The sequence below is a fragment of the Coccinella septempunctata genome, chromosome 1 (genome assembly GCF_907165205.1).
Source record: "Coccinella septempunctata chromosome 1, icCocSept1.1, whole genome shotgun sequence".
Classification (NCBI taxonomy): Eukaryota; Metazoa; Arthropoda; class Insecta; order Coleoptera; family Coccinellidae; genus Coccinella; species Coccinella septempunctata.
In genome coordinates this window covers 25613972-25627237 of record NC_058189.1, presented here as the reverse complement: position 1 = coordinate 25627237, position 13266 = coordinate 25613972, and positions in this window count along the sequence as shown.

The window sequence follows — 13266 nt, the reverse complement described above, 5'->3', positions numbered from 1 at the left end:
TTCCAGCTCAAAAACTAAATATCGAAAATCTCGATTTTTTGGGTCAAAAATGAGCAAGGGCTTAGACCCCCCCTAAAATGACCTATTTGCTCCTCTGCATACAAATCAGGGTGTCCTACTACTGTTTTAGGGATATGGAGTGTATAATACTTACTTTTTTGATTCAACCAAACCTAACAGTTTATGATTCGATAGAGAATTGCACTCCAGAGAGCAGTCCAAAGTGAACTGGAAAATGAAAAATTGAAAAACACTAAATTCGATTTTTTTTTAAACAAAGTCAGATATTTGAAAGTTCATCATGAAAATATAGGTTTTCAAATAAGCTGAATCCATTGCGAGCATTCTGGAAAGCCTATCTCTCACCGATCAGATTTTCATTTTGGAAATGTCATTTTTCAACAGTTGAAAATTTCAATCTGCAATATCTCTTGTATATTCGTCTGATACAATTGGGATTTCCGGTTTCGTAATCAGCATTGATAAGGCTTCCATTCCAGCTCAAAAACTAAATATCGAAAATCTCGATTTTTTGGGTCAAAAATGAGCAAGGGGTTAGACCCCCCTAAAATGACCCCTTTGCATGGAAATCAGGGTGTCCTACTACTGTCTTTGGATATGGAGTGTATAATACTTACTTTGTTGATTCAACCAAACCTAACAGTTGATGATTCTATAGAGAATTGCACTCCAGAGAGCAGTTCAAAGTGAACTGGAAAATTGAAAATCGAAAATCAATAAATTCGATTTTTTTTTTAAACAAAGTCAGATATTTGAGAGTTTATCATGAAAATATAGGTCTTCAAATAAGCTGAATCCATTGCGAGCATTCTGGAAAGCCTATCTCTCACCGATCAGATTTTCATTTTGGAAATGTCATTTTTCAACAGTTGAAAATTTCAATCTGCAATATCTCTTGTATATTCAGCTGATCCAATTGGGATTTCCGGTTTCGTAATCAGCATTGATAAGGCTTCCATTTCAGCTCAAAAACTAAATATCGAAAATCTCGATTTTTTGGGTCAAAAATGAGCAAGGGGTTAGACCCCCCTAAAATGACCCCTTTGCATAAAAATCAGGGTGTCCTACTACTGTCTTAGGATATGGAGTGTATGAAACTCACTTTTTCGATTCAACCGAACCTCACAGTTGATGATTCAATAGAGAATTGCACTCTAGAGAGCACTCCAAAGTGAACTGGAAAATGAAAAATTGAAAAACAATAAATTCGATTTTTTTTTAAATAAAGTCAGATATTTGAAAGTTCATCATGAAAATATAGGTTTTCAAATAAGCGGAATCCATTGCGAGCATTCTGGAAAGCCTATCTCTCACCGATCAGATTTTCATTTTGGAAATGTCATTTTTCAACAGTTGAAAATTTCAATCTGCAATATCTCTTGTTATATTCGTCTGATCCAATTGGGATTTCCGGTTTCGTAATCAGCATTGATCAGGCTTCCGTTCCAGCTCAACAACTAAATATCGAAAATCTCGATTTTTTGGGACAAAATGGAGCAAGGGCTTAGACCCCCATAAAATGACCTATTTGCTCCTCTGCATAAAAATCAGGGTGTCCTACTACTGTCTTAGGATATGGAGTGTATAAAACTCACTTTTTTGATTCAACCGAACCTAACAGTTGATGATTCAATAGAGAATTGCACTCCAGAGAGCAGTTCAAAGTGATCTGGAAAATGAAAAATGGAAAAACAATAAATTCGATTTTTCTTTGAACAACGTCGGATATTTGAAAGTTCATCATGAAAATAAAGGTTTCCGAATATGCTGAATCTATAGCAAGTATTCCTGAAAGCCTATCTCTCTCCGTTCAGATTTTCATCTTGAAAATGGCATTTTTCAAAAGTTGCAAATTTCAATCTGCAATATCTCTTGTTATATTCGTCTGATCTAATTGGGAATTCCGGTTTCGTAATCAACATTGATTAGCCCTCCATTCCAGCTCAAAAACTAAATATCGAAAATCTCGATTTTTTGGGTCAAAAATGAGCAAGGGAGACCCCCCTAAAATGACCTATTTGCTCCTCTGCATAAAAATCAGGGTGTCCTACTACTGTCTTAGGATATGGAGTGTATGGTACTTACTTTTTTGATTCAACCAAACCTAACAGTTGATGATTCTATAGAGAATTGCACTCCAGAGAGCAGTTCAAAGTGAACTGGAAAATTGAAAATCGAAAATCAATAAATTCGATTTTTTTTTAAACAAAGTCAGATATTTGAAAATTTATCATGAAAATATAGGTATTCAAATAAGCTGAATCCATTGCGAGCATTCTGGAAAGCCTATCTCTCACCGATCAGGTTTTCATTTTGGAAATGTCATTTTTCAACAGTTGAAAATTGCAATCTGCAATATCTCTTGTTTATTCGTCTGATCCAATTGGGATTTCCGGTTTCGTAATCAGCATTGATAAGGCTTCCATTCCAGCTCAAAAACTAAATATCGAAAATCTCGATTTTTTGGGTCAAAAATGAGCAAGGGGTTAGACCCCCCTAAAATGACCCCTTTGCATAAAAATCAGGGTGTCCTACTACTGTCTTAGGATATGGAGTGTATGAAACTCACTTTTTCGATTCAACCGAACCTAACAGTTGATGATTCAATAGAGAATTGCACTCTAGAGAGCACTCCAAAGTGAACTGGAAAATGAAAAATTGAAAAACAATAAATTCGATTTTTTTTTAAACAAAATCAGATATTTGAAAGTTTATCATGAAAATATAGGTTTTCAAATAAGCTGAATCCATTGCGAGCATTCTGGAAAGCCTATATCCCACCGATCAGATTTTCATTTTGGAAATGTCATTTTTCAAAAGTTGCAAATTTCAATCTGCGATATCTCTTGTTATATTCGTCTGATCCAATTGGGATTTCCGGTTTCGTAATCAGCGTTGATGAGGCTTCCGTTTCAGCGCGAAAACTAAAAATCGAAAATCTCGATTTTTTGGGTCAAAAATGAGCAAGGGGTTAGACCCCCCTAAAATGACCTATTTGCTTTTCTGCCTGAAAATCAGGAAGTTCAACTACTGTCTTAGGATATGGAGTGTATGATACTTACTTTGTTGATTCCACCAAACCAAACAGTTCAATAGAGAATTGCACTCCAGAGAGCAGTTCAAATTGAACTGGAAAATGAAAAATGGAAAAACAATAAATTCGATTTTTCTTTGAACAACGTCGGATATTTGAAAGTTCATCATGAAAATATAGGTTTCCGAATATGCTGAATCTATAGCAAGTATTCCTGAAAGCCTATCTCTCTCCGTTCAGATTTTCATCTTGAAAATGGCATTTTTCAAAAGTTGCAAATTTCAATCTGCAATATCTCTTGTTATATTCGTCTGATCTAATTGGGATTTCCGGTTTCGTAATCAGCGTTGATGAGGCTTCCGTTCAAGCGCAAAAACTAAAAATCGAAAATCTCGATTTTTTGGGTCAAAAATGAGCAAGGGGTTAGACCCCCCTAAAATGACCTATTTGCTCTTCTGCCTGAAAATCAGGAAGTTCAACTACTGTCTTAGGATATGGAGTGTATAATACTTACTTTGTTGATTCTACCAAACTAAACAGTTGATGATTCAATAGAGAATTGCACTCCAGAGAGCAGTTCAAATTGAACTGGAAAATGAAAAATGGAAAAAAATTAATTCGATTTTTTTTTTAACAAGGTCGGATATTTGAAATTTCATCATGAAAATATAGGTTTCCGAATATGCTGAATCTATAGCAAGTATTCCTGAAAGCCTATCTCTCTCCGTTCAGATTTTCATCTTGAAAATGGCATTTTTCAAAAGTTGCAAATTTCAATCTGCAAAATCTCTTGTTATATTCGTCTGATCCAATTGGGATTTCCGGTTTCGTTATCAGCATTGATCAGGCTTTGATTCCAGCTCAACAACTAAATATCGAAAATCTCGATTTTTTGGGTCAAAAATGAGCAAGGGCTTAGACCCCCCTAAAATGACCTATTTGCTCCTCTGCATACAAATCAGGGTGTCCTACTACTGTTTTAGGATATGGAGTGTATAATACTTACTTTTTTGATTCCATCAAATCCAACAGGTGATGATTCAATAGAGAATTGCACTCCAGAGAGCAGTTCAAAGTGAACTGGAAAATGAAAAATGGAAAAACAATAAATTCGAGTTTTTTTTTCAAACGAAGTCAGATATTCGAGAGTTTGATATGAAAATATAGGTTTTCAAATGAGCTGAATCCATTGCGAGCATTCTCAAAAGCCTATCTCTCACCGTTCAGATTTTCATCTTGAAAATGGCATTTTTCAAAAGTTGCAAATTTCAATCTGCAAAATCTCTTGTTATATTCGTCTGATCCAATTGGGATTTCCGGTTTCGTTATCAGCATTGATTAGGCTTCCATTCCAGCTCAAAAACTAAATATCGAAAATCTCGATTTTTTGGGTCAAAAATGAGCAAGGGAGACCCCCCTAAAATGACCTATTTGCTCCTCTGCATAAAAATCAGGGTGTCCTACTACTGTCTTAGGATATGGAGTGTATGGTACTTACTTTTTTGATTCAACTAAACCTAAAAGTTGATGATTCTATAGAGAATTGCACTCCAGAGAGCAGTTCAAAGTGAACTGGAAAATTGAAAAGCGAAAATCAATAAATTCGATTTTTTTTTTACGAAGTCAGATATTTGAAGGTTTGATATGAAAATAAAGGTTCTCAAATACGCTGAATCTATTGCAGGCATTCCCGAAAGCCTATCTCCCACCGTTCAGATTTTCATTTTGGAAAAGTCATTTTCCAAAGGTTGCAAATTTCAATCTGCAATATCTCTTGTTATATTCGTCTGATCCAATTGGGATTTCCGGTTTCGTAATCAGCGTTGATGAGGCTTCCATTTCAGCGCAAAAACTAAAAATCGAAAATGTCGATTTTTTGGTTCAAAAATGAGCAAGGGGTTAGACCCCCTAAAATGACCTATTTGCTCTTCTGCCTGAAAATCAGGAAGTTCAACTACTGTCTTAGGATATGGAGTGTATAATACTTACTTTGTTGATTCCACCAAACTAAACAGTTGATGATTCAATAGAGAATTGCACTCCAGAGAGCAGTTCAAATTGAACTGGAAAATGAAAAATGGAAAAACAATATTCGATTTTTCTACAAACAACTTCCGATATTTGAAAGTTCATCATGAAAATATAGGTTTTCGAATATGCTGAATCTATAACAAGTACTCCTGAAAGCCTATCTCTCTCCGTTCAGATTTTCATCTTGAAAATGTCATTTTGCAAAAGTTGCAAATTTCAATCTGCAATATCTCTTGTTATATTCGTCTGATCCAATTGGGATTTCCGGTTTCGTAATCAGCATTGATAAGGCTCCCGTGCCAGCTCAACAACTTAATATCGAAAATCTCGATTTTTTGGGTCAAAAAGGAGCAAGGGCTTAGACCCCCATAAAATGACCTATTTGCTCCTTTGCATAAAAATCAGGGTGTCCTACTACTGTCTTAGGATATGGAGTGTATAAAACTCACTTTTTTGATTCAACCGAACCTAACAGTCGATGATTCAATAGAGAATTGCACTCCAGAGAGCAGTTCAAAGTGATCTGGAAAATGAAAAATGGAAAAACAATAAATTCGGTTTTTTTTTTAAACAAAGTCAGATATTTGAAGGCTTGGTATGAAAATGAAGGTTTTCAAATACGCTGAATCTATTGCGAGCATTCTCAAAAGCCTATCTCTCACCTTTCATATTTTCATTTTGGAAATGTCATTTTTCAAAAGTTGAAAATTTCAATCTGCAATATCTCTTGTTATATTCGTTTGATCCAATTAGGATTTCCGGTTTCGTAATCAGCATTGATAAGGCTTCCATTCCAGCTCGAAAACTAAATATCGAAAATCTCGATTTTTTGGGTCAAAAATGAGCAAGGGCTTAGACCCCCCTAAAATGACCTATTTGCTCCTCTGCATAAAAATCAGGGTGTCCTACTACTGTCCTAGGATATGGAGTGTATAATACTTACTTTGTTGATTCCACCAAACTAAACATTTGATGATTCGATAGAGAATTGCACTCCAGAGAGCAGTTCAAAGTGAACTGAAAAATGAAAAATGAAAAAACGATAAATTCGATTTTTCTTTAAAAAACGTCGGATATTTGAAAGTTCATCATGAAAATATAGGTTTTCGAATATGCTGAATCTATAGCAAGTATTCCTGAAAGCCTATCTCTCTCCGTTCAGATTTTCATCTTGAAAATGGCATTTTTCAAAAGTTGCAAATTTCAATCTGCAATATCTCTTGTTATATTCGTCTGATCCAATTGGGATTTCCGGTTTCGTAATCAGCATTGATCAGGCTCCCGTTCCAGCTCAACAACTAAATATCGAAAATCCCGATTTTTTGGGTCAAAAAGGAGCAAGGGCTTAGACCCCCATAAAATGACCTATTTGCTCCTTTGCATAAAAATCAGGGTGTCCTACTACTGTCTTAGGATATGGAGTGTATAAAACTCACTTTTTTGATTCAACCGAACCTAACAGTCGATGATTAAATAGAGAATTGCACTCTAGAGAGCAGTTCAAAGTGATCTGGAAAATGAAAAATGGAAAAACAATAAATTCGGTTTTTTTTTTTTACAAAGTCAGATATTTGAAGGCTTGGTATGAAAATGAAGGTTTTCAAATACGCTGAATCTATTGCGAGCATTCTCAAAAGCCTATCTCTCACCGTTCATATTTTCATTTTGGAAATGTCATTTTTCAAAAGTTGAAAATTTCAATCTGCAATATCTCTTGTTATATTCGTTTGATCCAATTAGGATTTCCGGTTTCGTAATCAGCATTGATAAGGCTTCCATTCCAGCTCGAAAACTAAATATCGAAAATCTCGATTTTTTGGGTCAAAAATGAGCAAGGGCTTAGACCCCCCTAAAATGACCTATTTGCTCCTCTGCATAAAAATCAGGGTGTCCTACTACTGTCCTAGGATATGGAGTGTATAATACTTACTTTGTTGATTCCACCAAACTAAACATTTGATGATTCAATAGAGAATTGCACTCCAGAGAGCAGTTCAAAGTGAACTGGAAAATGAAAAATGAAAAAACGATAAATTCGATTTTTCTTTAAAAAACGTCGGATATTTGAAAGTTCATCATGAAAATATAGGTTTTCGAATATGCTGAATCTATAGCAAGTATTCCTGAAAGCCTATCTCTCTCCGTTCAGATTTTCATCTTGAAAATGGCATTTTTCAAAAGTTGCAAATTTCAATCTGCAATATCTCTTGTTATATTCGTCTGATCCAATTGGGATTTCCGGTTTCGTAATCAGCATTGATCAGGCTCCCGTTCCAGCTCAACAACTAAATATCGAAAATCTCGATTTTTTGGGTCAAAAAGGAGCAAGGGCTTAGACCCCCATAAAATGACCTATTTGCACCTCTGCATAAAAATCAGGGTGTCCTACTACTGTCTTAGGATATGGAGTGTATAGTACTTACTTTTTTGATTCAACCAAACCTAACAGTTGATTATTCAATAGAGAATTGCACTCCAGAGAGCAGTTCAAAGTGATCTGGAAAATGAAAAATGGAAAAACAATAAATTCGATTTCTTTTCAAACGAAGTCAGATATTTGAAAGTTTGATATGAAAGTATAGGTGTTCAAATAAGCTGAATCCATTGCGAGCATTCTCAAAAGCCTATCTCTCACCGTTCATATTTTCATTTTGGAAATGTCATTTTTCAAAAGTTGAAAATTTCAATCTGCAATATCTCTTGTTATATTCGTTTGATCCAATTAGGATTTCCGGTTTCGTAATCAGCATTGATAAGGCTTCCATTCCAGCTCGAAAACTAAATATCGAAAATCTCGATTTTTTGGGTCAAAAATGAGCAAGGGCTTAGACCCCCCTTAAATGACCTATTTGCTCCTCTGCATAAAAATCAGGGTGTCCTACTACTGTCTTAGGATATGGAGTGTATAGTACTTACTTTTTTGATTCAACCAAACCTAACAGTTGATTATTCAATAGAGAATTGCACTCCAGAGAGCAGTTCAAAGTGGACTGGAAAATGAAAAACGGAAAAAAAATAAATTCGATTTTTTTTTTTAACAAAGTGAGATATTTGAAGGTTTGGTATGAAAATGAAGGTTTTCAAATACGCTGAATCTATTGCGAGCATTCCCGGAAGCCTATCTCCCACCGTTCAGATTTTCATTTTGGAAAAGTCATTTTTCAAAAGTTGCAAATTTCAATCTGCAATATCTCTTGTTATATTCGTCTGATCCAATTGGGATTTCCGGTTTCGTAATCAGCATTGATCAGGCTTCCATTCCAGCTCAAAAACTTAATATCGAAAATCTCGATTTTTTGGGTCAAAAATGAGCAAGGGCTTAGACCCCCCTAAAATGACCTATTTGCTCCTCTGCATACAAATCAGGGTGTCCTACTACTGTTTTAGGATATGGAGTGTATAATACTTACTTTTTTGATTCAACTAAACCTAACAGTTGATGATTCTATAGAGAATTGCACTCCAGAGAGCAGTCCAAAGTGAACTGGAAAATTGAAAATCGAAAATCAATAAATTCGATTTTTTCTTAAACGAAGTCAGATATTTGCAGGTTTGGTATGAAAATAAAGGTTTTCGAATACGCTGAATCTTTTGCGAGCATTCCCGAAAGCCTATCTCCCACCGTTCAGATTTTCATTTTGAAAATGTCATTTTTCAAAAGTTGCAAATTTCAATCTGCAATATCTCTTGTTATATTCGTCTGATCCAATTGGGATTTCCGGTTTCGTAATCAGCATTGATTAGCCTTCCATTCCAGCTCAAAAACTAAATATCGAAAATCTCGATTTTTTGGGTCAAAAATGAGCAAGGGAGACCCCCCTAAAATGACCTATTTGCTCCTCTGCATAAAAATCAGGGTGTCCTACTACTGTCTTAGGATATGCAGTGTATGGTACTTACTTTTTTGATTCAACCAAACCTAACAGTTGATGATTCTATAGAGAATTGCACTCCAGAGAGCAGTTCAAAGTGAACTGGAAAATTGAAAATCGAAAATCAATAAATTCGAATTTTTTTTTAAACAAAGTCAGATATTTGAAAGTTTATCATGAAAATTTAGGTCTTCAAATAAGCTGAATCCATTGCGAGCATTCTGGAAAGCCTATCTCTCACCGATCAGATTTTCATTTTGGAAATGTCATTTTTCAACAGTTGAAAATTTCAATCTGCAATATCTCTTGTATATTCGTCTGATCCAATTGGGATTTCCGGTTTCGTAATCAGCATTGATAAGGCTTCCATTCCAGCTCAAAAACTAAATATCGATAATCTCGATTTTTTGGGTCAAAAATGAGCAAGATAAGATAAGATAAGATAAGATAATTTATTGGTGCTACTTTACAAAATACACTGTATTGCACAAGTCATATTTCAAAATAGGAATAGGATGATTTAACCATCTCATATCACAGTCAAAAATTATATAAAAAACATTTAACAAGAATAAAAAAACACCTGGACACTACAAATTTGGGAGGACACAATATACCATTCCAATCAAAAATAAGGAATATAGTAAATATTCAATAATTTATTTCAAAAGATGTCAGGTCACTGGACAAGAACTCCTGCACACTCCAAAATGCATTTGTCGTCAATATTTCATTGATTCTTTTGTTGAATTCTTTAGGATTGAGCCTCTTAACCTCCACAGGTAACTTACTGAAAAGTTTATGAGAGATGAAATTGGGACCATTCTTCGATTTTTCAAGTCGCATATACTTGGATTTTATATTATTTCTGTATCGTGTGTGATAATCATGGGTGTCCCCATATTTGGGGAGGTCCCTGATATTATTATATGCATAGACAAGGCATTCATGAATGTATATAGATGGAAAAGTGAGAATCTTTAGTTCTTTGAAAGCGCTCAAGCAATCATCCCTATATCCCAGACCAGCCACTATTCTAACCGCTCTTCTCTGCAGTCTGAAAATTTTCTCCCTACTGGAACAGTTACCCCAGATGAGTACACAATATCGCAGGTGTGATTCGATGAGGCTGTGATAGGCAACCTTAACAACCTTCTTGGATACAATGTTAGCTAAGTTACGTAGTAGAAAGATATTCTTGGTCACCTTTGACGCTGTTTCATTGCCATGAGGAATCCATGTGAGACCAGAGTCCAGATGAACTCCCAGAAACTTTATCGACTCATTGGCATTATGATCTTTAAGTCCTCTTAAGTTGAACAACATGGTGTCAGTCTTCTCTTCATTACAAACAAGCTTGTTCAGTGCGAACCACTCCTTATCCCTTAATTCTGCTGCACACGCCAGCTGCTCAGCTCCTCGCATCTCCTTATGCTCCACAGTTATTCCCGAGTCATCCGCCCATAAGAGATGTTCGTAGGCCGCCATGAAAAAAGAAAAATCGTTCATAAAGATTATGAATAGTAGGGGTCCTAATATAGAACCCTGTGGCACCCCAAGACTTAATTGACCCTCTGTGGACCAAGTATTGTTGCAGAAAACCCTCTGTGTTCTGTTGAAGAAATAGGACCGAATGAGTCCGAGACCAACCTCGTCAAAACCGTATTTCGAAAGCTTGTCAACAAGAGCCTGCGGCGGTACGCAGTCGAAAGCTCGGCTCAGGTCTAAAAATATTGATAGTGAAAGCGAACCCCTCTCAAAACAATCCAGCGTGTACTCAACAAACCGCATTACAGCATCACATGTACTTGACCCTCTTCTATATCCGTATTGGTTCCTGTGAAACAAATTTTCTTTCTCAAAATAGTTCATTATCTGCACGCAGATGATCCTCTCGAAGACCTTTGAGAATATAGGGAGTAAGGAAATCGGTCTATAGTTTTTTTTATCATTCTTATCTCCCTTTTTGTGTATTGGGATTACCTTCGCCACCTTCAGACAATCTGGGAAAACCCCCTCCTTAATGCAGCGGTTTATTATCTTAGTGAGAGGCCCCACAATATGATTTATATTTCTTTTCAAAAGTGTTATTGACAGACCGTAGTAGTCCCTGGATTTACTCCCCTTCAGCGAATTTATTATATCCTTTGTATTGTTAAATGATACTTCATGAAATTGAAAATCACCTGCACGCCGATAATTTGCTTCCACGGATATCCCAGGCCCTGAAATATCAATATTCGGCAAATTATTCACCAGTTCATGTGGCAATGAAACAAAGTAGGAGTTCAACTCCTGTGAGCTCAAGGGTATAGACGAAACCACCTCTGACCGCCTCTTACTATTTATTATTTTCCACATATTCTTGCTAGGGTTACTGGAATTCAAGATGAAATTGTCATTAGCTGTCCTACGTGCTCTGCGCAGTGCTGCCCTGTACTCGCCACGTGCTCTGTTCCTCAATACTTTCATGTCATAATTTTTGAAATGATTATACAGATCATTGTAAAGTCTCACCTTCTCCCTCATCTCACGCAATTCAGCAGAGAACCATTTTACTCCCGAGTCGCAAGTTCTAGCTTTTATAACAACCTCTGGGAAAGATTCTTGGTATATTTCTATGAAACACCTATGAAAACTTTCAAAACAATCTCCTGGTGACAAAGACATATCATCTATAAAAGTCCAATCTTGTTCACTCAACAAGTTATGCATCCTACAATAGCCTACCTGTGTCAATGGTCTGCACCTGCTATTAGTGATGGAAGTGGTGGGTGCTGAATGCATTGGGATACTAATGCGCTGTGCATCATGGTCCGAAAAATTCACTCTCAGAATTTTGGGGAAAAAACTGCACAATTCTGTGTTCCTTACACATCTATAATTTATCCATTCTTGTGGGCTCAAAAATAGTCTGTTTTAGGCCATAAGACTCAAGAACCTCCACCAGTGCTACAGCATTCCTATCCAGTGTATCATTCCCATACATGCTGAAAAACACATTAAAATCACCTGCAATAGCAAGATCATCATGAATATCCACCAAGTTCAAAACATTTTCAAGTATTTCCAAAAAATTCCCGAAATCACCATTAGTTGAGCGATAAATTGATATTAGGGTTAATTTCTGTGTTTTTATTGCAGCTATTTCACAGTCAAATTCCACTGACAAACTCACAATATTCCCCAGTACTTCGTAGTCATGGTTTCTACTCAAAATCATGGAACCACCACGCGATTTTTTCGTTCTGGAGAAAATGGAAGCTACGTGCCATCCACCTGAGGAGCAAGAGTCAGCTATCTCCGGCGAGAACCAATGCTCCGTCACACAGATAGCATCATGCATTTTGTTTTCCATGAGAAACAAGTCCCATTCATTCACCTTGTGGGAAGTCAATCCCTGAATATTCAAATGTATCACTCGGAAGGTGCATTTATTATCTCCAGCTTTGTTGTCGTTCATGTGCGGCCCTTTTGTACAACTTTCCTGTGGAAAAACATCAACACATATGCATCTTTCGGCCAGAGATCACATGATTTCGCTCTTTCCAGATTTTCTTCATTAATAGAGACTTTGTAGGAACGATAACACTCAGGATGTTTGGAATTCAATTCGGTGCATACAGCCTCCGTAAAATTCTGTTTCACCATGTTAGTGAATTCAGATGATGTTGTTTGTGTATTAATTCTTGAAACGAACAGGGATATAGTCTTAGGTATAGCTTTTATGGAGCTATCAGTCGCTTTCCCCATGATTGACCATTTATTATTATATTTCCCCTTTTGTTTGACTGGCCTGACAGATGCCTTGTTTGTTTTGAGTTGTGGATTCTTATCTGCGACTTTCTCTGACGTTTGTTTGATGTACAAATTTCTATCGGTTGTTGACATTGATTCATTTGAGCTACCAAACTCCATGTTTGTTTCATCCTTGTTAGTACTAACTTCCAAAGATGAGACGAAGACTTCACAATTATCCTCGCCAACAGTAGACTTCGGATTCGCCATTTTCACCGGACGTTCATTTTCCTTTTCCGCAGAATTTGTGTTTTCAGATGTCGGCAATAATGATTTCTTCACTGGTTGCAAGGAGCCAGTTGAAAAACCGACAGATGGCTTCTTTGATGCTGATGTACCGTCTCCGAATTTCTCCAAGATACTAATATAATTTTTCAATATTTTTATTTTATCATCAAGTTCATCAATCAACCTGTCTTTACCCCCAATGATCCTGTTCAAGTATTCCACCTCCAGATCTACATTCTTTTCTTCAACAGTATCGCCATTCTTTGGGACTTCATGGGCGTT